Here is a 25311-nt window from a genome sequence, read left to right on the forward strand (position 1 = left end):
TTTGAGGCCAGCCTGAGGCTGCATAGTGAATTCCAGGTCAGCCTGGACTAGAGCAAGACCCTACCTTGAGAAACAAATGAACAAAAAACAAAACTCTAGAATTTTAACATATATGTCCATATAATGTGATTTCAGGTGGATAAATGAAAAACTAAAAGGCACCTTAACCTTTGGGGAGGTGAACTGGCCTGAGAGAGAGGCAAAAAAAAAAAAAAAAAAAAAAAAAGTCTCCTGTTTTCTCTAGTTTTTGGCTTTTTAGAAAGAACATACTAAAACCTTACAGTGTCTTTTAAAACAAAGAATTAAAACTCTTTACGGTTTTACTACAGTGTACTGTACCCATCATACCACGTTACATCATGCTCGGCTTGCTGGTTAAGCAGAGGACTGCTAATCTTTGGATAGAGAGCATGCAGTCTTTGGGAGTCTTCCCGTAGGACCAGCACCAGGAGTAGAATCAGTGGTCAGCGTGTTTTTGATATGTTCTCCAAGGTGGCTTTCTTTACTTCTTTCGCGTATGTGTGTGTGTTTGTGTATCCACATGGGTGTGGGTGCATCTGCACATGTGTGCACATGCATATGGAGGCCGGAGGCTGACATCAGATGTCTCTTTAGTCACTCCCTGTCATACCTTTTTTAGACAGAGTCTCACACTGAACCTGACTCCACTGGATCTCCAGCAAGGCCCAGGGATTCTCCTGTCTTTGACTCCTCGGTGCTGGAATTATAGGCATGTGCCACCACAGCCAGCTTTTGTTTTTATTTATTTATTTATTTGAGAGTGACAGAGGGAAGGAGGCAGAGAGAGGGAGAGAGAGAGAGAGAATGGGCACTCCAGGGCTTCCAGCTACTGCAAACGAACTCCAGATGTGTGCATCCCCTTGTGCATCTGGCTAACGTGGGTCTAGGGGAATCAAGCCTCGAACCAGGGTCCTTAGGCTTCATAGGCAAGGGTTTAACCATTAAGCCATCTCTCCAGCCCTGCAGGCAGCTTTTATGTGGGTGCTGGGGATCTCACTGAGACATCATGCTAGCCAACAAACCCACTAAGTCATCCTTCTATCCCAGCTACATGGGCGTCTGAAAGCTGCCTCAGTTTACACCCTGACAGCCATGAAGAGCAGTTGGTGTCCAGCATGCTTCCTCCTTTGAATGCATTTTTCCCTCCCCTGACTACTGTGATAAGCATCCCATTAAATCCCATCTTGTTTTGATTTATTACTTAGAATTTCCCCATGTGTTGTTCAACTTTTATTTCCTTTTCGGCAAATTCTTTCCATATCTTTGCCCATAAGCATAACAGAGTGAAAGTGTTCCTACTCTACTTCTATGTGGACTCCACATTAAAAACCCAGAGTTGGTTGGAGGGATGGCTTAGCGGTTAAGGCGTTTGCCTGCCAAACCAAAGGACCCAGGTTCAATTCCCCAGGACCCATGTAAGCCAGATGCACAAGGGGCCACATGTGTCTGGAGTTTGTTTGCAGTGGCTAGAAGCCCTGGCGCACCCATTCTCCCTCTCTCACTGTTCCTCTTTCTCTGTCAAATAAACAAATAAAATATTTTAAAAACCCAGAGGGTTTTTTTTTTTTGGCTAATATTTTATTAACAGCCATTCATCTATCAATTTCTTCATGGTTGCTTTCCTAAACCTTTAAATTTACCTTTGGGCCTTTCTTTACCTTTCCTCATTAATTATGTTTATAAATTCACATCACTGTTTCCTGCAATGCTTATAGTAAGTTTATCCCTTATAATTTTCATGTTTTCTTTGATATTTTTTCTTTCAATAAGAGTTTTATTTCAATCAGTGTTATTTTGTTTATATGCTGATCTAATATTATAATTATACTATAAGGATGTGCTATTCCTGTATCCTATTGGCTGGTTAATCAACTTGATGTGGCTTAAAATCACCTAAGAAATATACTCTGAGTGTACGTGTGAAGGCGTTTCCAGAGAGGTTTAAGTGAGCAGAGAAGACTCAGCCTCAGTGTGAGCATCTCGATGGGTGGTGCTCCTGGACTGAATGAAATGGAGAAAGTAAGGTGAAGCCCAGCATTCATCTCTCTCTGCTTATAGACAGTGGTTGCAATATGACCTGCTGCCTTACATCCTACCGCCATGCCTTCCCCACCAGGATTCCTTCTTCTTTTTAAATATTTTATTTATTTATTTGAAAGAGGGAGATATACAGAAATAGGCAGGTAGAGAGAGAGAGAGAATGGGCATGCCAGGGCCTCCAGCTGCTGCTAAAGAACTCCAGATATGTGTGCCCCCTTGTGCATCTGGCTTATGTGGGTTCTGGGTAGTCAAACTTGGGTCCTCTGGCTTTGTAAGCAAGCACCTTAACCACAAAGCCATCTCTCCAGCCCACCCCAGGATTCCTTCTTAAACCGTCAGCCAAAATAGACCCTTTTTTTTCCTTAAGTTACCCTTTTTTTGTTAATTTTGTCATACAAGAAGGGTAACTAATTCATCCTGGAAAGAAGGTATTTTTTTGAACAGTGTTTTGCTCGGTGGCCCAGTCTTGCCTCTTACTTGCCACCCTCCCACTTCAGCTTCGTGCACACTGTGATCACAGGTATCTACCATTGATGTAGGATTTGGGGGTTCAGGGAGGAGGGAGGACCTGTGAACTCCAACTTTTGGGTCCTTACCTGATTTAGCAAAGAAGTGATAAAATGGACTTTGAGAAAGGTAAATTATAAATCATGAGGTTTATTATAAGGGAATTAAGATCCAGGGAGGAGGCTAGCTGAAAAGACTCAAGCCAGTGGAGAATGCTCCTCCTTGCCCAGCTGGAAAGGGAGAGGGGAGATGGAAGGATTCTCCATCGCAGAGAAATCTCTGGATGGGGCATATGCAATCACACGTGGAAGGCAAAACATGAGAAACAAAAGATCCCCTTCACATAAAAGGTTAACGAGTTTGATGAAGAAAAAATGAAGGGCTGAGAGAGCAAAGAAAGATTAAACATGTAACAAAGCAAGAAAACACCCTAAAACAAGACATATGTAAAGAGACCAGCAGGGAAATATCCAGGAAGAAGAAAGTGCCTTCTCTTTCCTTTCCAGTCTGGGAAGGGATCGAGGCAAACTGCTGTGCAGGAGAAATCATAGGAAGAAGAGAGAGCTTACATACATGGCTAGGTTCCTTTACACGGATCAGACATCCAACTAGAATGAGCCTTCCTACCATACTCAGGTGTTTAAGGGACAGACTTGATTGGTTGGTGAACTCAAGAAGCTAACTCAGGAGGCACCAGCCTACCCATGGGTGCTGAGCTGAGGAAGAAGCAGAAAGTGGCTGCTGTAGACTGTTGCTTGCAGCCATCTTGGATGAGACTGGGTCAGACATGGGTCATAGTCTTGCCAGGGCAGGCAAGATGGCAACCTTGGGCCTTGGGCCCTGGCTGGCTAGCTGGCTGCCTATAAAAATACTAGCTTTCAAGTGAGGCATGGTAGTGCATACCTTTAATTCTAGCACTCAGGAGGCAGAGGTAGGAGGATCACTGTGAGTTTGAAGACACTCTGAGACTACATGGTGAATTCCAGGTCAGCCTAGGCTAGAGCGAGAGACCCTATCTCAAAAAAAGGGGGGGCTGGAGACATGGCTTAGTGGTTAAGGCATTTGTCTACAAAGCCAAAGGACCCAGATTCAATTTCCCAAGACCCACATAAGCCAGATATACAAGGTGGTACATGTCATCTGGAGTTCATTTGCGGCAGGGCTGGAGACCTTGGTATGCCCATTCTGTCTCCCCTCTCTCTCTCATAAATAAATAAAAATAAAATATTTTTTAAAAATCAACAAAAAGCTATCTTGCTTCTGTTTTTCCTTTACCACCATCACATGAACCTGGCTCTCAGGAAGCATTCTTTAATTTTAGTTTTAAGTTTTTCTTTTTTCCTTATTTGGTTTTCTAAGGTAGGGTCTCAATCTAGCTCAGATTGACCTGGACTTCACTATACATAGTCTCAGGGTGGTCTCGAACTCACAGTGATCCTCCTACCTCTGCCTCCCAAGGGCTGAGATTAAAGGCGTGTGCCACCACACCCAGCTTAGTTTTCATTTACTTTGCTATTAGTTACATGTCTGCCTAACCGTATTTTAACTAATAGCTCTTTCTTCATCCCTTCATCCTAACACAAGTATTTTTATGCTTCCATGACAATGATCATCATTATAATATGTCTGATAAGCAATAATTTCCAAAATAACCACCCTCTCACTGTTGATATAGCTCACATGAGTCCAAATTGCTCACCTGCTGTCCAGTGTCACAGCAGCCACCAGCTACATGCTAGTGAGGAGCACTTGAAACTTGGCCATGATGAATATTAAGTTTCATTTCATTTTAATCAAGTGCCCCTGTGTTGGGCATGCAGGCACACACCTTCGCAGGGTCGTCGTCTTCTTTCCAGATCCACTTGTAGATGACAGAGACTGTGCCAGGGAGACAGAAACAACCTGGGTGGAACTTTGCTACAACTCCACGTCCAAGTGTCCATGACTGCTTTGCTCACCTTCCTCTATTTAAAAGGCCACTGTTTGGAAAGCTTAGTTTAGAGCTAGCGGTTCTTAGCTTTTACCCCTACCCGGCTCCCAGCCAGTCTGTTTTCAGGTTTGGGAATGGTTGTGAAATCAAAAGCTCCTAATTGACCCTTTTGCCTTCCAGTGATATTTTTGTCCACACCATTGTAATTCTCATGTTTATTATTTTACTTGCAAACTATCCCAGGGGGAAAAGTACCTGAATTAACCTCTAGCAACCTAGTGTGAAAGTCTTGAAAGCCAGAAAATAGAATGAGATACCAGCACATACTGATATAAATGTCCCTGGGATTCCTTAAAAGCTAGCTGTAAATTTCTTTGTGTTGTTATACCTATAAACATGGAAAAACAAATAAGAGGGAAGCCAAATTCTACAAAGTGTAAGAGCTCTGCGCACCCCATACTCCCTAGGGTATAGAATTGTCCTTACGTCATTGTGGATGCAATGAATAGTTTTCGGGCCCACAACATGCACAAGTGAAGGAGGGCTGGAGATGGTGTAGCGGCGTCAGTGATCTCCCATTCCTTTCACCAAGAATGCAAAAGTCACTGAAAAGTTTTCCTCCTTCTGTGTCTTAAAAGACATGGTGCTTGCCTCCCACCTTCTTCTTAGGAGCCCCACTATCACCATGGTGCCAGTGGCTCATCTATTTCCTACTCACAGCCGTGACAGCCACCTACCTGATGCTTCCCACCGTGTAGCAGGCAAGGTTCATTTCCTTGGCCAAAGCCAGAGTTTCAAATAAACCTTGTATTACCACTGTCTTGTTTTACTCTTTCTAGAATTTAGGAAGTAAAAAAGAATGATTAAGAGGACCAAGAGAAAAGAGAAGGACAAGTTCAAAAACAATACAGGTACGATCTCAGGTCTTTGTTAATTATGTATGATAGTCCACACATAAACAAAAGGGTAATAGAATTTGCTAAATGGTTATTTTTCCTTATTTAATTTTCAGTGAAGGGAGGGAATAGTTTGATTTTAAAACATTTCCTGAATCTTTTCCTATAGGCTTTTTGGTAGAGTTCTAAGCACCATATTCAGTTCTTCCATGTTGCCTCATGAGTTCTTTTTAAACATGTGTGTTGTATGTTTGTATGTGTGGATGTGGATGCTATATGCATGTGTACGGGCACACGTGTACCACCACGTGCATGTACATGTGCAGATCTGAGGACAGCCCTGGGGTTTTCATCCTCCCCTTTCACCCCGCTGGAGACAGACTTTCCCATGATGCCGCCCGTTATTCACAACTAGCCTGCTGCTATGTGCCAGTCAGCTAGCTGAGGGCTTCCAGAGACTTCTGACTCCACCACTCTGCATCCTGTTTTTATCTGGGCTCTGGGCAATAAAACTCGGGTTGGCAAGCTTGCAAGTAAGTGCCTTTAACCACTAGCTCCCCAGCCCTTCTCGAGTTTTTTTTTTGTTTGTTTTTGTTTTTTGAGGTAGGGTCTCACTCTAGCCCAGGCTGACCTGGAGTTCACTATGTAGCCTCAGGGTGCCTCGAACTCCTGGTGATCCTCCTACCTCTGCTTCCCTAGTGCTGGGATTAAAGGCGTGCACTACCATGCCCAGTGAGTTTGTCTTTAATACCATTTTTACATGAGTCTACAATTAGCAAGATGCTTTCTTGCTAGCCTTCTCCCATTCTCAATGCATTTTCAGCCTGGTATTCTCAAAGATCTCTTTTTATGTCCTACAAAAAATTATCCATTTCCTACCTTGGGTCTTTATATTATCTAGGACCTAAAATCCAAAATCTTCTCTAAGTGTATGAGCTATTGTCTTTCAGAACTGTACCCAGATTGTGTTTCTTGGTCCTGTAGAGATTTCAAGGCAAGATTCACATAACTTGTGAAGCACAATATAAAATCAGATGAAGTTTCTTTGTTCAAAATCATCACTAATTTTGGGGCTGGAGAAGTGATGCAGATGAGAAGCAAGGTAGCATTTCACCTGGTAGGTAGTTAGCTAGTGACGGCCCACAGAAGCATAGAAGCCACTTTGTCCTGGCAGAACTAGAACTCGTGTCCCATCCAGTTTCATCCAAGATGGTTGCAACCAGCAACTCCAGTGCCAGCTTCCTGCTTCTTTCCCAACATTTTCCTGGCTTAACAGCCTCTTGAACCCACCAACCAATCAGGTTCCTCCCTTACACACCTGAGTCTGGTGAGGCTCATTCTGATTGGACTCCTGATTCATATCATTGGATCTGACCAACACTGTGAACTCTAGCCTCTTGCTCTTCACAACCCTTCTCTCTTCTCAGGGTGAAGGAAATCTTTTCCATCTCCTCTGTCCCTTCCCAGTGGCTGGGAAAGGGGAGAACTACCCTTTGCTTGGGTACTTTCCTGGTCTGTTTTCTCTCCCATCTTAAGCCTTCCTGAAATAAATTTTAAAATTTACCCTCCTCTGAGTCTGTGTCTTCAATTATTTGTTAATGGGGATAAGAACCCAAGACTTGAGAGCTGCTGGTGAGGGAGTTCTAATCCCACAGAGCTTTCTCCCACTTCAGAAAGAGTTTAATTTTTCAGATAGATGCTTAACATACTCGAGGCCCTGAATTCTGTTCTGAGCATGCTGGTCATGAATTCTCATGAATTTTTTTTAGGTCTTTTTATTTGCTAGCACACACACACACACACACACACACACACACACCACTGTCTCATCCTGCTGCAAACCAACACCAGATGCATGTGCCACTTTGTGCATCTAGCTTTACCTGGGTACTGAGAAATTTAACTCAGGTCTTCAGGCTTTGCAAGCAAGCATCTTTAACCATTGAGCAATCTCCCCAGCCCAAATTACCATGAATTTTAAGATACAGCATAAAGCATTAAACCAAGTGGGACTTTCTTGGCAGGAAGTAAAGGACCCAGAAACTAAATGATGGCATCATAGGCTTCAATAGAGTGCTGCCCTGATTAGGCCTAAGTTACAAGTTTCAGTTTAAACAAAGAAACTAAGGGGCAGCTGCCCTGCCCCCTGCCCAGGACACCTGAGACTAGCCCAAGACTTGTCCCTCCTCCCTCCCTGTCTCGGCCAATTGAAATACATACAAATGTTATTTACTGCTTGTTGCTTAGTTACCTAGCTCCCGCTGCCAATGTCCTAAGAAATCAACCAATCATGTACCCATTCCCTACTTCTTTGTTCAAATCCCTATAAAAAACCTGCCCCCTGCTTCTCAGGGCTCTTGTATGGACCCACTGCGTTGGTGAAGTCAAGAGACGGAGCTTAAGCCCGAAAATAAAGCTTCTTGCCTTTGCACGCGTGTTTGGTTCTTCTTGGTGGTCACTGGGGGTGCCGAGAACTGGGCATAACATAAGCTCTGGAGCACAGCCCATGTCTCATGCCCATGAAGAGAACCCTGTTGCTAAATTTATTACATATTACAGTGGGATTAATGGGAATGATGCACTTGAGGCAGAGCTGTGTATGTGAAGATCTCTTTCACTTCCTTTCCTTGATTCTTCTTCTTTGGAGAGAGAGAATCCATTGTTAGGAATTGATTGTTAATATGCTTGGGCCTATAGAGATCAAAAACCTACCTGTCCTAGGCAGATTTGTGTTGAAGAAATGCCAGGGTTTTGAGGAAGTGAGGCCCATGGTTCATTGTGAGTGTGAGATGAGTCACTCTGTAGCAGCATGCAAGGTAGACAGGAGCCAATGGTCACAGAGTGCAGAGACACCTTGCCCCAGGTGAGAATGACCCGAGCTGGAAGTGACACGATGCTGTCTCAGAGGAGAAGGGAAGGTGTGCATGCATTCCACAGCAGTAAACTTGCTTGCCCACTGGAGAGGCAGAAGGAGAAAAAAAGGAACCAAGCATCGTTGTCTGGTTTGGACTCAGGAGACTGGTTGAATTAACGATAGCAGGAACAGGCTTGGTCGGGGACACGGCACCATTTGGGAATATTTGCACCTGTGCCTTATCCAGGTTGGGAGAGTGGTAGGTCACTTGCCTAGCAGGCACAAGACCCTGGAGTCAACTCATTTCTCCCCTGGCCCTCAGCTCCTTGTCACAGTTGTCAAGTCTGCAGGTGTTTCTCCTGGACACTCTCCCAAGGGCTGCTGGCTGGGCTGCCAGGAGGGTGAGGCTGCTCCCAGGTGGCCGCCTCCTTTCTGCGTGCTCTGTCCTGTCCTCGGGGAGCCTTGTCTCCTCCCCTGCTCCAGTGCCCCATGCGCCCCCTGCTACAGGAACTGCTGGCTGTAGTAGACACACCTCTTCCCCTTTTCCTTCTATCCCAGAAGGGTACAGTTTCCTGTCCTTGCCACTTTCTGGATCCTCTCAACACCCCATGTTTATTTTACTTAGTCCTTTCATTGCCTCTTGGGAGTAAATTCCATATATCTTTAAGTGTGTTTCTGTTTTCCTACCTGACACAAGAATCATGAACATACAGGGAAGTCTGATAACATAATTAAGATTGTAGTTAGTGGGGCATGGTGGCACATGCCTTTAATCCCAGCACTCAGTAGGCAGAGGTAGGAGGATCACTGTAAGTTCAAGGCTAGCCTGGGACTACATAGTGACTTCCAGGTTAGTCTGGGCTAGAGAAAGACCCTACATTGAAAATCCAAAACCAAAAAAAAAAAAAAAAAAAAGATTGCAGTTGAGTGTTGAAATTGCCACTGATGTTAACAAAAGGATGAGAGGCAGTGCTGGGAATTGAGGCAGCAATGTGCACAATCATAGTCAGCTCCATGCTGCTGGGATGAACCTCCAAATCAGACACAGTTTATAGGAGGAATGACATTTATTTCAATCTTACAGATCCAGAGGAAGTTCAGTAATGGCGGAAGAAACGATTTCTCTTTATACAGATCCTAGCAGTGAAAAAAAGCAACCACCAGCACCACCAGCAAGCACACTCTGGGAGCCCAGGCCGAGCTCAAGCACTCTGCATATCTTAGGCTGGAATCCAGATCCATTCCCAGTAACATCTTAGGGCTGGACCCCAGGCTCCACTCACAGTCACTCCTCCTCCAGCCAGGTGGCTGGAAATCCAAGTTAGAAGCTTTAATAAACTCCTGAGTGTATTGGGGGACATTAATTCAAACCACCACAAGTACACATTTCATTATTTATGAACTCTGGATACATGCACCACTTTGTGCATCTGGCTTTATGTGGGTACTGGGGAATCAAACCTTTGCAGTCAAACATATTAACCACTGAGCAATCTCTGTGGCCCCACTTTTCATATTTTTGTTTATTTATTTGAGAGGGACAGGCTGGGGGGATGGGCATGCCAGGGCCTCTAGCCACTGCACATGAACTCCAAGTCACATGCACTGCTTTGTGTATCTGGCCTTATATGGGCACTGAGGAATCAAACCTGAGCCAGCAGGCTTTTTAAGCCACTTCCTTTAGCCACTAAACCATCTCCCCAGCCTACATTTCATATTTTTATTAGTATTTTCTAGAAATGTGACTATCAAAGGAAGGAGTAAGGGGAAAGAGGAATTTTGATGCTAATGGCTTGTGGAGCTGAATGATCCAGGTTCGATTCCCCAGTACCCAGATAAGTCAGATGCATGAGATGGCTCATGTGTCTACAATTCATTTTCAGCGGCTGGATTTGGAGACCCTGGTATGCCCATTCTCTCTCTCTCAAATAAATACATAAAAAGTGAAGAAAAAAAAACATTTAAGCCCAGATTAATGGTCACAACCTCAGAGCTTCAGATTCAGAAGATATGAGGTGGTGCTGGAAAATTTGCACCTTAAGTTTTACGCTGCGGCTGGTGTTGGCAGTATGGGTATTCCACTTCTAGAATACAAGAAATGTCTGGGTCAGGCGCACTTTTCCACAGTGTCACATCTTACACACTTCTCTTTCCAATCCACTTACCCTGTATTGCCATTGACGAGGGCATCCCAGGATGTAAGTGACTTAAATTTCAACACCTCTCCTCAGCACAGGGACAATCCCATTACAAAGCCTCTAAGGACTAAGGTTTCCACCTCCCCACTGCTCGGATTTTATTACATGCCACAGTTACCAGCCTCTGAAAAGTGTCTAGGGGGGAGATGTTTGGAGCATTATGTATTTTAATACCATTGAATGTGTTTTACCCTCATGTTCCCCCAGGCTTTCAGCCTGTGCTTTCGCATCTTGGAGAGCATATCTGTGCATCTATACTGGAAGGGAATGTTCACCACAGACTAGTCGTCAGGGCTCTGCCTGGCAACTGCAAGTCTGGGCATTAACTGAATGCTGAACTTCCGCCCTGGGCTATTCACAGGGAACAGAAGAAATAAGAACCAGTGCTCCAGCAGCAGACAGGAGAAAAGGAATTTCTTAGTTACGGCAATAGATTGTGGCTGTGTTTCTGAATGATCATGTTTCTGAATGGTATCTTCTTTCCAAGCTGTGTGTTAGACCTCCACTCAGCCTCCTTTTGGGCATCTTTCTTTTGAATTTGTAGTTTATTTTATTTTATTTGAAAACAGAGATAGAGAAACAGTGAGAATGGGTGTGCTGGGGCTTCCAGCCATGGCACACAAACTCCAGATGCATGTACTACTTTGTGCATTTGGCTTTATGTGAGTACTTGAGAATCCAGCTCAGATCATCAGGCTTTGCAGACAAGTGCTGTAACCACTAAGCAATCTCTCCAACCCACAACTTCCTTCCTTCCTTTCTTTCCTTTCCTCTTTGTTTGTTTCTCTCCCTCTCTCTCTCTCTCTCTCTCTCTCTCTCTCTCTCTCTCTCTCTCTCTTTCTTTCTTTCTTTCAAGGCAAACCCAATAAAATAATCTTTATTATGAGAGCAAGAGAGAGAGAGAGAAAGAGAGAACTGGTGTGCCAGGGCCTCTAGCCCCTGTAATCAAACTCCAGATGCATGCACCACTTGTGAACATGTGTAACCTTGTACATGCATTATCTTGTGTGTCTGGCTTATGTGGGATCAGGGGGAGTTGAACATGGGTCCTTAGGCTTTGCAGGCAAGTGCCTTAACCACTAAATCATCTCTCCAGCCCTATATCTTTCCTTTCTACCTGAACTTTTCATGTACATTTAAGCTAGAGTGACAATTCTGAGACAGACAGACAGACACACACACACACACACACACACACACACACACATTATTTGCAAACAGAGAGAGATAGAAAAGAGAAAGAGGCAGAGAGAATGGGCATGCAAGAGCATCTAGCTACTGCAAACAGACTCCAGTTGCATGTGCCACTTTGTGCATCTGACTTTACATGGGTACTGGGGAATCAAACTCAGACCCTTAAGCCTTGCAGGCAAGCACCTTAACCATTGAGCCATCTCTCCAGCCCCTGAGACCCATTTTTAGTCATTTTACTTTTCTCCTACAGCTCATTCCCCCTAATAAGATCATTAAACCTTCCTTGGAGAAACCTAGCCTCCAGTTACCATTCCTCAGAATTTATTTGTGATGGACTAAGCAGGTTCTTCACAGGTTTTTGAACTCAGGATAAAGTTCTATGGCAAATGACTATTGGAGGTGTAAGTCCGTGAATAATGGAATAAAAAGTATGTTGGGCGAAAGAGCTTTGGACTCCAGCTCTCTTAACCACGGTGCTGATCACACAGATCACTGGTATGATAGGGCCACATGGAAGCATGCACACGCAGCACATCACAGTGAAGAAGTGTGAGCAGGTAGACTGTATGAATACTGTTATCTTGCTTAAGAGGCAGTCCAGGGCGTCACAACAGGATGCAAGAGGTGAGAAGAGCCACAGGTCCTCTGTGTTCTTACAGGTGTGTGTGAATCTCCAAGTGCTCTCAAATTAAAAGTTTATAGACTTGGCCTGGAGAGATGACTTAGAGGCTAAGGTGCTTGCCTGTAAAGCCAAAGGACCCAGGTTCAATTCCCTAGGACCCATATAAAAGCCAGATGTACAAGGTGGCGCATGCATTTGGATTTTGTTGGTAGTGGCTAGAGGCCCTGGCTCACCCATTATCTCTCTCTTTCTCATTCTTTCTCTGTCTCTCTCTCAAATAAATAAAAATTATATATATTTGGTTTTTCAAGGTAGTGTCTCACTCTGGCTCAGGCTGACCTGGAATTCACTATGTAGTCTCAGGGTAGCTTTGAACTCTCAGTGATCCTCCTACCTCTGCCTCCCAAGTGCTGGATTAAAAGGCGTGTGCCACCATGTCTGGCTAAAAATAAAATATATTTTTAAAAAAGTTTGCAGGCTGGAGAGATGGCTCAGATGGTTAAAGACACTTGCTTACAAAGCCTGATGGCCTGGGACTGATTCCCCAGTACCACATAAAGCCAGATATGCCAAGTGGTGCGCGTACTTGGAGTTTGCAGTAGCAGGAGGCTCTGGCATGCTCATGCTCAGTCTTTCTGCCTGCTTCTTTTTCTCTGTCTCTCTCTTTTTTTTTCTTGGTTTTTCGAGGTAGGTCTCACTCCAGCCCAGGCTGACCTGGAATTCACTATGGAGTCTCAGGGTGGCCTTGAACTCATGGCGATCTTTCCTACCTCTGCCTCCCAAGTGCTGGGATTAAAGGTGTGCGCCACCACGCCCGGCTCTCTGTCTCTCTTAAATAAATAAATTAATTAATATTTTAAAAGTTTAGTATGGCCTGGAGAGATGGACCAGTGGTTAAGGTGCTTGCTTGTGAAGGACCCGAGTTCAATTCCCTAGTACCCATGTAACACCAGATGTACAAGGCACATGCATCTGGAGTTCATTTGCAGTGGCTAGAGGTTCTGGCACAGCCATTCTCTCTCTCTTTCTATCTGTCTCTTTCTCTTTCTCTCTCAAGTCACTGAATAAATACAACATTTAGTGAAGCCAGGCATGGTGATGCACACCTTTAATTCTAACAGTTGGGAAGCAGAGGTAAGAAGATTGCCCTGAGTTCAAGGCCAGCCTGAGACTACACAGTGAATTCCAGGTCAGCTTGGGCTAGAGGGAGACCCTACCTCCAAAAACCAAAGACAAAATAAAGTTTAGTGAAGTGCTTCAGAGAGGGCAGGTGGCGTTGACATGAGAAGAGAGTCCCTAAGTGACAGTACAAGACATTAGTTGCTCAGAGAGGAGGAGAGGCCCCACCGTCCTGTCAAGAAGAATAAGGAGAGACAAAGCAGCATCTCAGGAAAACTTTCTTTCTTGTCCTAAAATTATGCATGAGAAGATCACGGTCTCTCACCAAGTCATAAATTTTAGAAAGGTTACCCATCAGAAAGCAATTGTAGTAATACTAGTTATTATTTATTAAGTGTGGTCAGGAGCCAGCCACGTTATGTCAGTTGTCACAGTTGATCCTCTTAATAATCCCGTGGGCAGATGCTGTTATGGTAACCATTTGTCTGCACGGGTATATGTGCGTGGGAGTGTCCAGGAATGCACCGTGTGTGGGTTCATCTGCAGATGTGTGCACATGTATCTGGAGGTTAGAGGTCAATATCAGGTGTCTTCCTCATCACTCTCCACCGTATGTGTTTTTGCCAGAGGTCTCTAAATCTGAAGCTAAATTTTAGTTAGACTAGCTAGCCCGAAATCTCAGGGATTGCCTTGCCTCCACCTCTCCAGTGCTGGAATTGCAGGCGTGCACCACAGCACCTGGCTTTGGCATAGGCGTTGGGGATCAGATTCAGGTCTTCATGTTGTGCAGACAGCACTGTGTCCACCGAGCCACCTCCGGAGTCCTGTAATATCCATCTTACAGATGAAGAAAGCAAAGCGCAGACATCAAGAAACAACCGTGGCCTGACAGCCTCTACCTGCCTGACATGCGCAGCAATGAAATTAGTGTCAACACCGAGTGCTCCCTTTGTGCTAGGTGGTCTGTGGTAGAAGGGTTCCTCTCTTAAGGAAGAATGTGTCCTCTCACAGTACCAGTGTGTCGGGAAAAGGTGCTATCATACTTTGGAACTGAATCACGGTACTTGGTTTATTGTGTGCTTACCAAACGTCGGGCAGTCACATGAATTTTCACATTTCAGCTTCACAGTGAGTCCAGATGTATCATCATTTACTGATGACAAGGTGACTTGAAAAACGGCCAGTGCGCGCAGGAACAGCAAAGGTGTTCAGATAGACAAATGCCAAAGATGTTGAAGCTCTGAGCTCTTTTACCCCCTGTTCGGAAACCCAAAGCTCAGTCCATAAATGTCCCCAAGGATAGATGCTACAATATCTCCCCTCCATTCACGTTTGTGTGGTCAGTATGGTCAGCAACTGATACCTATCTTGCAAAATACATCTCCAGAACCTTCCTTGCTTCCTTAATGTATTGGCTACTCAAGACAAGGGCAGCTCTTATACCTGCATCTTTCTTTCTTAAAAAATATAATTATTTATTTATTTCAGAGAGAGAGAAAAAAGGAGAGAGAGATGGAGAGAATGGATGTACCACGGCCTCTAGGCACTGCAAACAAACTCCAGAGGCATGTGTCACTTTGTGCATCTGGTTTACCTGGGTATTGGTAATTGAAACTGGGTCGTTTGGCTTCTCATGCAAACACTTTAACCACTCAGTCATCTCTCCAGCCGTCTTTTTTTTTTTTTAATATTTTTTTGTTTTTATTTATTTATTTGAGAGTGACAGACAGAAAGAGGAAGAGGCAGATAGAGAGACAGAGAGAGAGAGAGAGAATGGGCGCACCAGGGCCTCCAGCCACTGCAAACGAACTCCAGACGCGTGCGTCCCCTTGTGCGTCTGGCTAACGTGGGTCCTGGGGAATCGAGCCTCGAACCAGGGTTCTTAGGCTTCACAGGCAAGCGCTTAACCGCTAAACCAATCTCTCCAGCCTTTTTTTTTTTTTTAACATAGGTTATATAGTCTTATATCCACCAGGTCTCCATTTCCCTGGGAGACCTCCTCAGAAAGGTATTTGGTGTTCACTGTGGGTAATTAGAATTTATCTGCCTTTGCAGCAGCGTGCACACTTGGATGTTGACTATAAACCCCGTGGCGTTTGGCTTTGAAGATCTGCAGGAGGCGGTCGACACCTCTGACACTGAAATCTGGGAGCCCCATCCATTTCCATTGTCTTTGCGCCACCTCGGGGGACTTAAATGGTCACGGAGGAGAGAGAAGGGAAGGGAAGGGAACACAGTTTGTATTGCTTTACCTCTCTGCAAGCATCGAGGTGAGGAGCTGTGGGGTCAGGGGAAGTTCTGGTGAGCCGTCGGCCTGGGCTTGCAGCCCGCATTCTCCTACTTTCCCTTTTCTAGTGGGGCGCCCGCTCCGAGCCCGAGCGCTCCCGGTCCGGGTTTTGGGGGCGCCTCCTGTTGCTGCCGCGGGTAAACAAGCCGGCTCGGGCGCTGTTTCGGTGCCGCAGGACTGGCCTCGCTGCCCTGCAAGACACTCAGTGCCAGCTAGATTTTGGCGCCACAGCTGGGAGTGACGCCCTTGAATGCCAAGGCTGCCAGCGCCCAGCCCGGCCCAGGCAGGAAGAAAGAACCAGAGCGGGAGTGCCTGCAACCTGTTATTAGGGCCAGCTCTCTCTGCTGCCAGGGATCCCAGGGGGACAATGTGGCAAATTATGTTTGCACCAGCGACGCCCGGTCCAGTCTTTGAGGTGAACATTAGGCACCCTTAGCTGAGGTGCGAAATTCACATTGTTGGCGGCCAACTGCGGCATTTTCAGGACTTCTTGTGTGTTCTGTAAAGAAGCTCAGTTTCCCTCTGTGTGACTGAAAGGCTGCCCTTACTTCTGAAAGTTAAAGGGTGGATGCATTTATTCCAGGAGGAAAAGCTGGGCCTTAGATGTCATAACCAGTTCACGGACTTTGCAGCCTCTAGTTAAAATGCAGACACAGTTTCTATGGTTACTTGCTTAATGTTTGCATGTGGCTTTTTTTAAGTATTATTTTCCAAAGTCATACAATTTTATTTTTTGTTTATTTTTATTTGAGAGCGACAGAGAGAGAAAGAGGGAGAGAGAGAATGGGCATGCCAAGGTCTCCAGCCACTGCAAATGAGCTCCAGATATTTGTACCACCTTGTGCATCTGGCTTATGAGGGTCCCGGGGAATTGAGCCTGGGTCCTTTGGGTTTGCAGACAAGTGCCTTAACCACTAAGCCATCGCTCCAGTCCATGTTTGCATGTTTTGATGTTTAGAACATAATCCAGATCACTAGCAACTTTGAGAAAATAGTATATGAAAACCAGAACTCCAAAGCCAGATGGATTAGAAGTGAGTATTATTTCAGAAAGCAGTTTTTTTGAAAGCATTCAGAGCACTTAAAATTTGTCGTTCCCCATCCCCCAAAAGGGTGGGAGGCACCCCAACAGTGGAGCTGGCAGCTAAAGTGCCACAGTAAAAGTTCACCCCTTTAGTTTGGGTCTTGTTAGCATGAAAATACCTTTGGAGGAAATAATGAGATTTAAAAGATCATCATTAACATCTTAGTGTGTGTATTACTTACTTTCTCTTCACTGTGAAGAAATACCTGACAAGAAGGAATTTAAGGAAGGAAGGAGGGTTGCTTCCAGCTCAAGTTTACAGTCCATTCTGGATTGTTGAGCATGGCACCAGGAGCTTGTGACAGCGGGTCACATTGCCTCACAGTCAGAAAGTGGGGAGAGGTGAATGCTGGTGTGTAGCCAGCTCTCTCCTTTTTTTAAGATTTTTTGTTTTGCTTTGTTTTGTTTTTGTTTTTTTGAGCTAGGGTCTCATTCTGGACCAGGCTGACGTGGAATTCACTATGTAGTCTCAGGGTGGCCTCAAATTCATGGTGATCCTCCTACCTTTGCCTCCCAGTGCTGGGATTAAAGGCATGCGCCACCATGCCCAGCAAGCTCTCTCCTTTTCTTATAGTCCAGGCCCATGGAATGTTGCCATTAAGGTGAGCCTTCCCCCATCAATTAACCTTCTCAAGAGCATCTCCCACAACGCCTGCCCAGAGGCCAGTTTCTAGGTCCTGTTGAGTTGAAAATCAGTATAAACCCTGACAGTATGAATGAGTTTAATTATTTCTTTCTTAGAGAGACTAGTTATAACTGAGTTAATAAGGCTAGTGTGGCTAAGAAACTGAATTTTCAATTTGATGTGATGGTTCATAGCTACTGCATGGACATTGCAGCTTTGGGGTATTTTATTATTATTATTATTTACATTTATATATTTTATTATTTTTTTTATTGTTTGAGTTTTCAAGGTAGGGCCTTGTTCTAGCCTAGGTTGACCTAGAATTCATTCTGAAGTCTCAGGCTGGCTTCGAACTCACAGCAATTCTCCTAACTCGTCCTCCTGAGTCTTTTTTTTTTTTAATTTTTATTAGCATTTTCCATGATTATAAAAAAATCCCGTGTTAATTCCCTCCCTCCCTCCTCCACTTTCTCCTTTGAAATTCCATTCTCCATCATATTACCTCCCCATAACAATCATTGTACTTACATATATACAATATCAACCTATTAAGTACCCTCCTCCCTTCCTTTCTCTTCCCTTTATGTCTCCTTTTTAACTTACTGGCCTCTGCTACTAAGTATTTTCATTCTCACGCATAAGCCCAGTCATCTGTAGCTAGGATCCACATATGAGAGAGAACATGTGGCATTTGGCTTTCTGGGCCTGGGTTACCTCACTTCCTCCTGAGTCTTTAAAGGCATGCACCACAACACTCCAGGGAGAGAGAGAAAATGGGTGTGCCAGGGTTCCCATCTGCTGCAAATGAACTCCAGACCCATGCATCATTTTATGTGTCTAGCTTCATATGGGTATTGGGGAATCAAACTCGGGTTGTTAGGTTTTATGGGAAAAGCACCTTAACTGCTGAGCCATCTCCACAGCCCAGTTAATTTCTTTTTAAACCTGGTCAAGCTAAAGGAAAAACTATGATATTTCTACTTTTTCAATGGAAAATTTTACAAAATTTTCACCTTGTCAAAAAATAATACAGGGCTAGAGAGATGGCTCCGCAGTTGAAGATGCTTGCAAATCCTGATGGCCCAGGCTTAATTTCCCAGTGTGCTGGACTACTCAGGTGACTGGTTCAGGCAGCTAACTAGGAGAGGCTCACAAGAGTGGAGCCTTAGGTTGTATCCTTGCCGGGCCTAACTCCCCTTGCTCCACCTACCTCAGTTGCAGGACTCAGCATCTGGTGTCATCCAGTTGGATTTCTCTCTCAAGCATGAACCCCACCCAGGTATGGGTGAACCTCTTCTTTGAGCCCAGACCAGTCACCTGACACAGGTGTGCCAATCTTTTCTGGAGCTCTGACTCCAAATATCTTACTTGGGCACACAGAAGTGAACTTCCTTTCTTGCTCTTTGGTTGCTCACTCCTCCACACCTGGGTCTCCCAGAGGTAAGACTATGTCCTTCCCACCTAACTACTAGACTGGGAAGGTGTATTTTTTATGGCCCTTTGATTTCTTTGAAAGCATACCCCTTTTTAGAAAACCCCTTTTTCACATTTTTGTTTATATTTTAGGTCCATGCTCACTTCCCCCATGGGCTCTCAGGCCACGTGGGTGTATTCATTTTCCCTTCCTGGGTTCACTGACCTTTCCTTTCCCTTGTATATTCCTTAATAAAATGTAATGTTTTATAAATTATCCGTCTCAGTCTGGTTTATCCAATTTGTTGGTTAAAAACTGACAGACACGAAGTCTAGAGAGATGCTTAGTGGTTAAGGCACTTGCCTGCGAAGCCTAAGACCTCATGTTTGTATCTCTGAGTCCCGTGTAGCCAGACGCACAGTGACGCAAGCACGCAATGTTGTACCTGCACCACAAGGGCGTGCAAGTGTCTGGAGTTTGCAGCCACTGAAGGCCCTGGTGTGTCCATCTTATCTCTCAAAAAAAGGTGTGTGTGGGGGGGTGCTAGAGAGATTGCTTACTGGGTCAGGTGCTTGCCTGCCAAGCCAAAGGACCCAGGTTTGATTCCCCGGGACCCACATAAGCCCAGATGCACAAGGTGGCACATGTGTCTAGAGTTTGTTTACAGTGCCTGGATGCCCTGGCGTGCTCATTCTCTCTCTGTCTCCGCTTCTCTCTGCCTCTCTCTCAAATAAATAAATATATAAAGATAAAAAAAAAAAAAACAGACACAAATTCAGGGCTTGGAGTTCAATGACTCTTCCTGAACTCTATAAATTAGATTATACCAGTACTCAGGTAAAGCCAGAGGCACAAAGTAGAGCATGTGTCTGAAGTTTGCTTGCAATGGCTCGAGGCTCGGATGCACCCGTACGCTCTTTCTCTCTCTCTTTCAAATACATAAATAACAAAAAATATTTTTAAAAAATTTTAAAACGGATATAGAGAGGAGTGAATCAGTGAAAATGGTGGTGTTAAAAAGTCCAATATTCTTCTCAGTAACAGCAAAGAAAAGAGGTCGCAGCTCTCATACTCAACTTTTAAAAACTCTTACAATTTATCAGTCTTACTGATTATTTACTCAAGAAAAACTGGATGGCAGGGACAAGAGTGAGCGTTTTACCCTAACCCCACCCCAGTCCCAGGTAGCCTTGAAAAGAACAGCCTGCATTTCTGAGGGACAGAATGGACCTTATTTTAAAGGAATTATAATTAGTTTCTTTTTAAAAACATGCCTGATGACTTTATTTCTCTTGATTTAGAAGTAGCCCAGTTCAAAAAGAGAGGCAAGCATTTGTCAAAAGCCTTTTAGGCCAATGCTTTAGTTACTACTGCCTGAGGTAAGAGATAACAGTTGGCACATACCAAAAAGTGGGGGCTCGGTGTGGGGTGTGGGGGGAGAGGCCAGGGAATGAGATGTCCATGAAAGCTTTGGAAAGTTCACACATTCCTGGGAATCTGAACAGGCATGCATGATTGGGCTGATAAGAGCTTCAGCTCTGACCTCTGGCTGACCTCAAGGCTCAGCCTGAGAGGGAGGTAGAGAGAGGGCAGCAGTGGGAACTTCCACGCGCGGTGCTGAAAGCAGGCCCTACCTGTGTGTAGTTTCTTGGTGAAAAACCTGGTAATAATTTTGGTTCCAGGTATTTAAGGAAATCTCTATCTAATTGTTATCTGACCACGAATCTACTGAGACAGGAACTCTAACAGCCACAAATGACAGAGTGTAGCGAATACAGAATTCATTCATAAAAGTCATTACACAAACAAGCAAATAACAATGGTTAACATGAGTGACAGCAAGAAACCCTGGGGACAGGAAGAAATTTGTTTTCCAGAGTTGCCACACTAGAATATTCAAAACATCAAGTTTTCCTCAAAAAAAAAAAAATATATATATATATTCTCTTTTATATATATATATATATATATATTCTCTTTTATATATATATATATATATATTCTCACATATATATATATATATATATATATATATATATATATATATATAAAAGAGAATAAACCGGGTGTGTTGGTGCATGCCTTTAATCCCAGCACTCGAGAGGCAGAGGTAGGAGGATTGCCATGAGTTCAAGGCCACCCTGAGACTCCATAGTGAGTTCCAGGTCAGCCTGGACTAGAGTGAGACCCTACCTCGAAAAACAAAACAAACAAGCAAACAAAAAAGCCCCCCAAAACAAAAAGAGAATAAGACATGTAAAGATACTATGATAACAACCCAAGGGACAATGAAACTAACAGAGGAAGCCCAGATACTGAATTTACCAGGAACTGACTTTAAATATGCTATTGAAATATGTTCAGAAAGTTGAAGGAAACCAGACCCAAAGAAATAAGAGCAGGGTGATCTTCAGGGTCTTTGTGCACATTGTACAGCATCAGCGACAAGCCTGCAGGCCATGTCCCACGGACCACAGGCAACCTAGATGCCCAGTGACGTGTCCCCCGCTGTCCCGGCAGCTGAGGCGGAGCACCACGCGGATACTGTGCAGGGACTCACTCTGCTCTGTGTGTGAATTAACAGAGAAACACGAATGGACTTGTGCCAATAACTCTACGCTTTTTTTTTTTTAAAGAAAAGAATCTGGCCAAGAGACACATGTTAAGAAAACCTTATTTTTCAAAGAGCATTTCAGAGAGATTTGAGTGGATTATCCCAATAGGGGCACAACAGCCAAGTAGATTTCTGTTTTGTGCATTAAAAAAAAAAAAGCTTTGTGAATATTTATGAAATGGGTGGAATAGTCATGGAGCAAGGTGATCCTTTTTCCCTCCTAAATCTTGTTAGCCAGATCTCTCTTTTAGGATATTTCTTCCCATGATCCTATAGGAAAAATCCACAAGGGGATCAAAACCGCAACGTAGATGATGTTATGAAGATGCTCTGAGGGTGCTGACTCTTCACCAGTGCACATGTATGGGAAAATGTCCCAGGGCAGCAGCTGTGTCTTTGATGTAGCAGGAATGACTTACCTGCAGCGTCAAGGACATTTCACCACAAAGGAGCATTCTGACCATCAGGAAACATGGCTGCCAAGAGTCAGCTGTGATGGTTAGTATGGCAATGACAACCCCTGTGTGGTCATGAATGCACCAGAAGTTTCATGACTAGAGACCAGTGTCACAAAGTGCACCTTCTCATCCTATGGCTCTTATGTTCTTTCCACCCCTTCTCCAGAATGTTCTCTAGCCTTGGAGGGCATGATGTAGATGTCTTGTTTAGTGTTGCGCTCTCAATAGCCTGTTATTTTCAGCTCTGATGAGGTTTACGTCTCCTCAGTGTCTACTGCCATCTCCACATAGAAGCTTCTCTGGCTGGTAATGGAAACAGCACGAATGGTCTTTCCTCTACTTCCTCTGTGATGTTCTCTGAGTCCTGCTGGATATGACAGAGATGACATGTCCAGTGCTAAGCACTGGGCTTTCTTCTCTTCTTGTTTCCTTGATGAGTCTTGGGTCTCCCAGTATTCCTCACCATCTGTACAGATCAAAAGTGAGGATAGCATTGATCACCGGGCAGAAACCTGCACTTTGAGGAGGCAATTTGCTGAGCGCAATGCATCAACTTAGCCAAAAATAGTGATATCATTCCTCATGGGCCTATGTCTTTCCAAGTCTTAGGCTTTTGACTCAGTTTTCAGTACCAGGCATAAATTTCCTCCCACTTAGTGGGCCTCAAATCCAACCACAGTGTTGTTGGTCACCCCCCGTAACTTAAGTGCCACTATTTTCCCATGGGGGCACCTCTTGCTTGCTGGCTGATTGTGTGGCTTGCAGGATCTAATTTTTGTTAAAATTGAAACTTTATCATGAAGTCTGGGTCCAGGATTTAGCCTATCAAGACTCCACAAACAAGAATGGAGTTTAGGCTGTCTTCCAGGACTCCCTTCTCCCAGCTCCACCACTTAGACCCATGTCCCACCTGAAGGATAGGAACGGAGTGATGCTGGCAGCGTGGGGGTGACAGCCTCACACAGGAAGCTCTGGGACTCGCCGACCGTGGTTTGCCTGAGGCTGCACAGAACTGAAAAGCAAGCTGCGGTTAGGACTTTGGAAAGCGGAAGCTGCCCGTGGGAAGTAGCGAGTGTCTCTCAGGAGTGACGGCAATGCAGGAAGCTCGCGCAGAGAATCCAGGGCTTGTCAAGGAAGCTCATTAGGAAGAGGGCCGACTGATCAAGATGACACCACGCGAGTCACCCTTCACAAACGAACTAGTACGCGAAGAAGCAGGTGGGAAATACGGAAAATCTGCTGAGGAGTGAAGGGGCGCTCCCAAGCAGATAGCGAGAACTTACTCATTCTGGCATAGTTGTCTAAGGCAGTGCTGGATTTGACAGGCATAATGACTTTTAGCGCTTCGACGGAAAAGCAACGTCTCAATACTGCTATGACAAGAAAAGATCCCCCCTTTTTTTTAGTGTAGGTATTTGTATTCAGAACTCATGAAATTATCTGTGGTAAAAACTGGTTATAAAAGTAACGCATTTCGGGCTGGAGAGACTGCTTAGCGGTTAAGGCGTTTGCCTGCAAAGCCAAAGGACCCCTGTTTGGCTCTCCTGGACCCACGTAAGACAGATGTACAAGGGGGCGCATGCATCTGGAGTTCGTTTGCAGTGGCTGGAGGCCCTTGTGCGCCTATTTTCTCTCTCTCTCTTTCTTTCTCTCTCTCTCAAATAAATAAATAAAATATACTAGAAAATAATGCATTTCACAGATAACATTATCATAAGCCTTGTAGAATGTTGTAACTGCTTACCTGCATCTCTGGATTTAGGTCACACTATTTAATGATCTTCCCATTGGGAATATGTGGGAGTAGAGGGAAGTGTTTGTTACTGGTATGGGAACAGATAAGGAACAAAACTATCTTCACTTATCTGGTGTTGCGTTTATGCTTAAATAACAACTTTTCTGGAAATAAACAAAAGATTCAACTTCCTCATTAAAAATATCTAAAATCATCAGAATGATGATGATCCAAGCACTGAATTTCCTCCTTCTGAGCTCCAATCTCTTTGTCCCCAGACAGATTTGCTTCTACTTTCATGTCATTGGCACACATGTGATTTACATACTGTTGCAGTCCAGTTCGCATTGCTGTTAGAAATCACCCAAACAAGAGCAGCTTCTGGGAAAAAGAGATTTATTTTGGCTTACAGGCTCTAGCGGAAGCTTCACGATGGCAGGGGAAAATGATGGCATGAGCAGAGGGTGGACATCATCCCCTGGCCAACATAAGGTGGACCACAGCAACAGGAGGGTGTGCCAAACACTGGCAAGGGGAAACTGGCTTTAATACCCATAAGCCTGCCCCCAACAATACACTCCCTCCAGGAGGCATTAATTCCCAAATCTCCATCAGCTGGGAACCTAGCCCTCAGAACACCTAAGTTTATGGGGGACACCTGAATCAAACCACCACACATACCTATAAAGTCTATGACCCACAAATAAGAAAAAAAGTGGAATATTTGTCTTTGTAAGGCTGTCTTAATCCATTTAATATGATTGTCTACAGTTGCATGTATATTCCTGAAAATGACTTAACTTCATTCTTTGTTATGGGTAAAAAATATTCTTTTGTATATATAAGACAAATTTTTTAAGCCAAGCATGGTGGCACATGCCTTTAATCCCAGCACTCGGGAGGCAGAGGTAGGAGGATCACTGAGAGTTCAAGGCCACCTTGAGACTACATAGTGAATTCCAGGTCAGCCTGAGCTAGAGTGAGACCCTACCTTGAAAAACCAAAAAAAAAAAAAGACATTTAAAAAAATCCATTTCTCTCTCTGTTGATGGACACCTTGGTTGATTTCATAACTTACCTATTGTAAACAGTATTGCAATAATATCAATTAAAGACTTTGATTAATTAGCGTCTTTTAGGTAAATAACCAGGAGTGACATAGCTGGGTTATACGGTAGTCTACTTTTTTTTTTTTTTTTTTTTGAGGTAGGGTCTCCCTCTGGTCCAGGCTGACCTGGAATTAACTCTGTAGTCTCAGGGTGGCCTTGAACTCACAGAGATCCTCCTATCTCTGCCACCCGAGTGCTGGGATTAAAGGCGTGGGCCACCATGCCTGGCAGTAGTCTACTTTTTTGAGGAGCTTCCTATTAATTTTCATAGTGACTAGGCTACTTTCCATCTCTACCAAGCAGTTTATAAGCTTTCCCTTTTGTCTGCATTCTCACCAGCATTTGTTGTTACTTGTTTTCTTGACAAGTGCCATTCGGACTGTGGTACAATAGAAACTCAATATAGTGTTTATTTGCATTTCTCTAATGGCTAGTGATGTTGAACATCTTTCCATACTTATTGGCTGTCCATTATTTATCTGAGAACTGTCTGCTTTCATTAGCTCATTTATTGACTGAGTTGTTTATTATTTTGGTGGTTAGTGTTCAGAATTCATTGCATGTTTTATATATTAGTTCTCTGTCAGATGTAAAGCTAGCAGAT

Source organism: Jaculus jaculus, chromosome 2 (genome assembly GCF_020740685.1).
Source record: "Jaculus jaculus isolate mJacJac1 chromosome 2, mJacJac1.mat.Y.cur, whole genome shotgun sequence".
Classification (NCBI taxonomy): Eukaryota; Metazoa; Chordata; class Mammalia; order Rodentia; family Dipodidae; genus Jaculus; species Jaculus jaculus.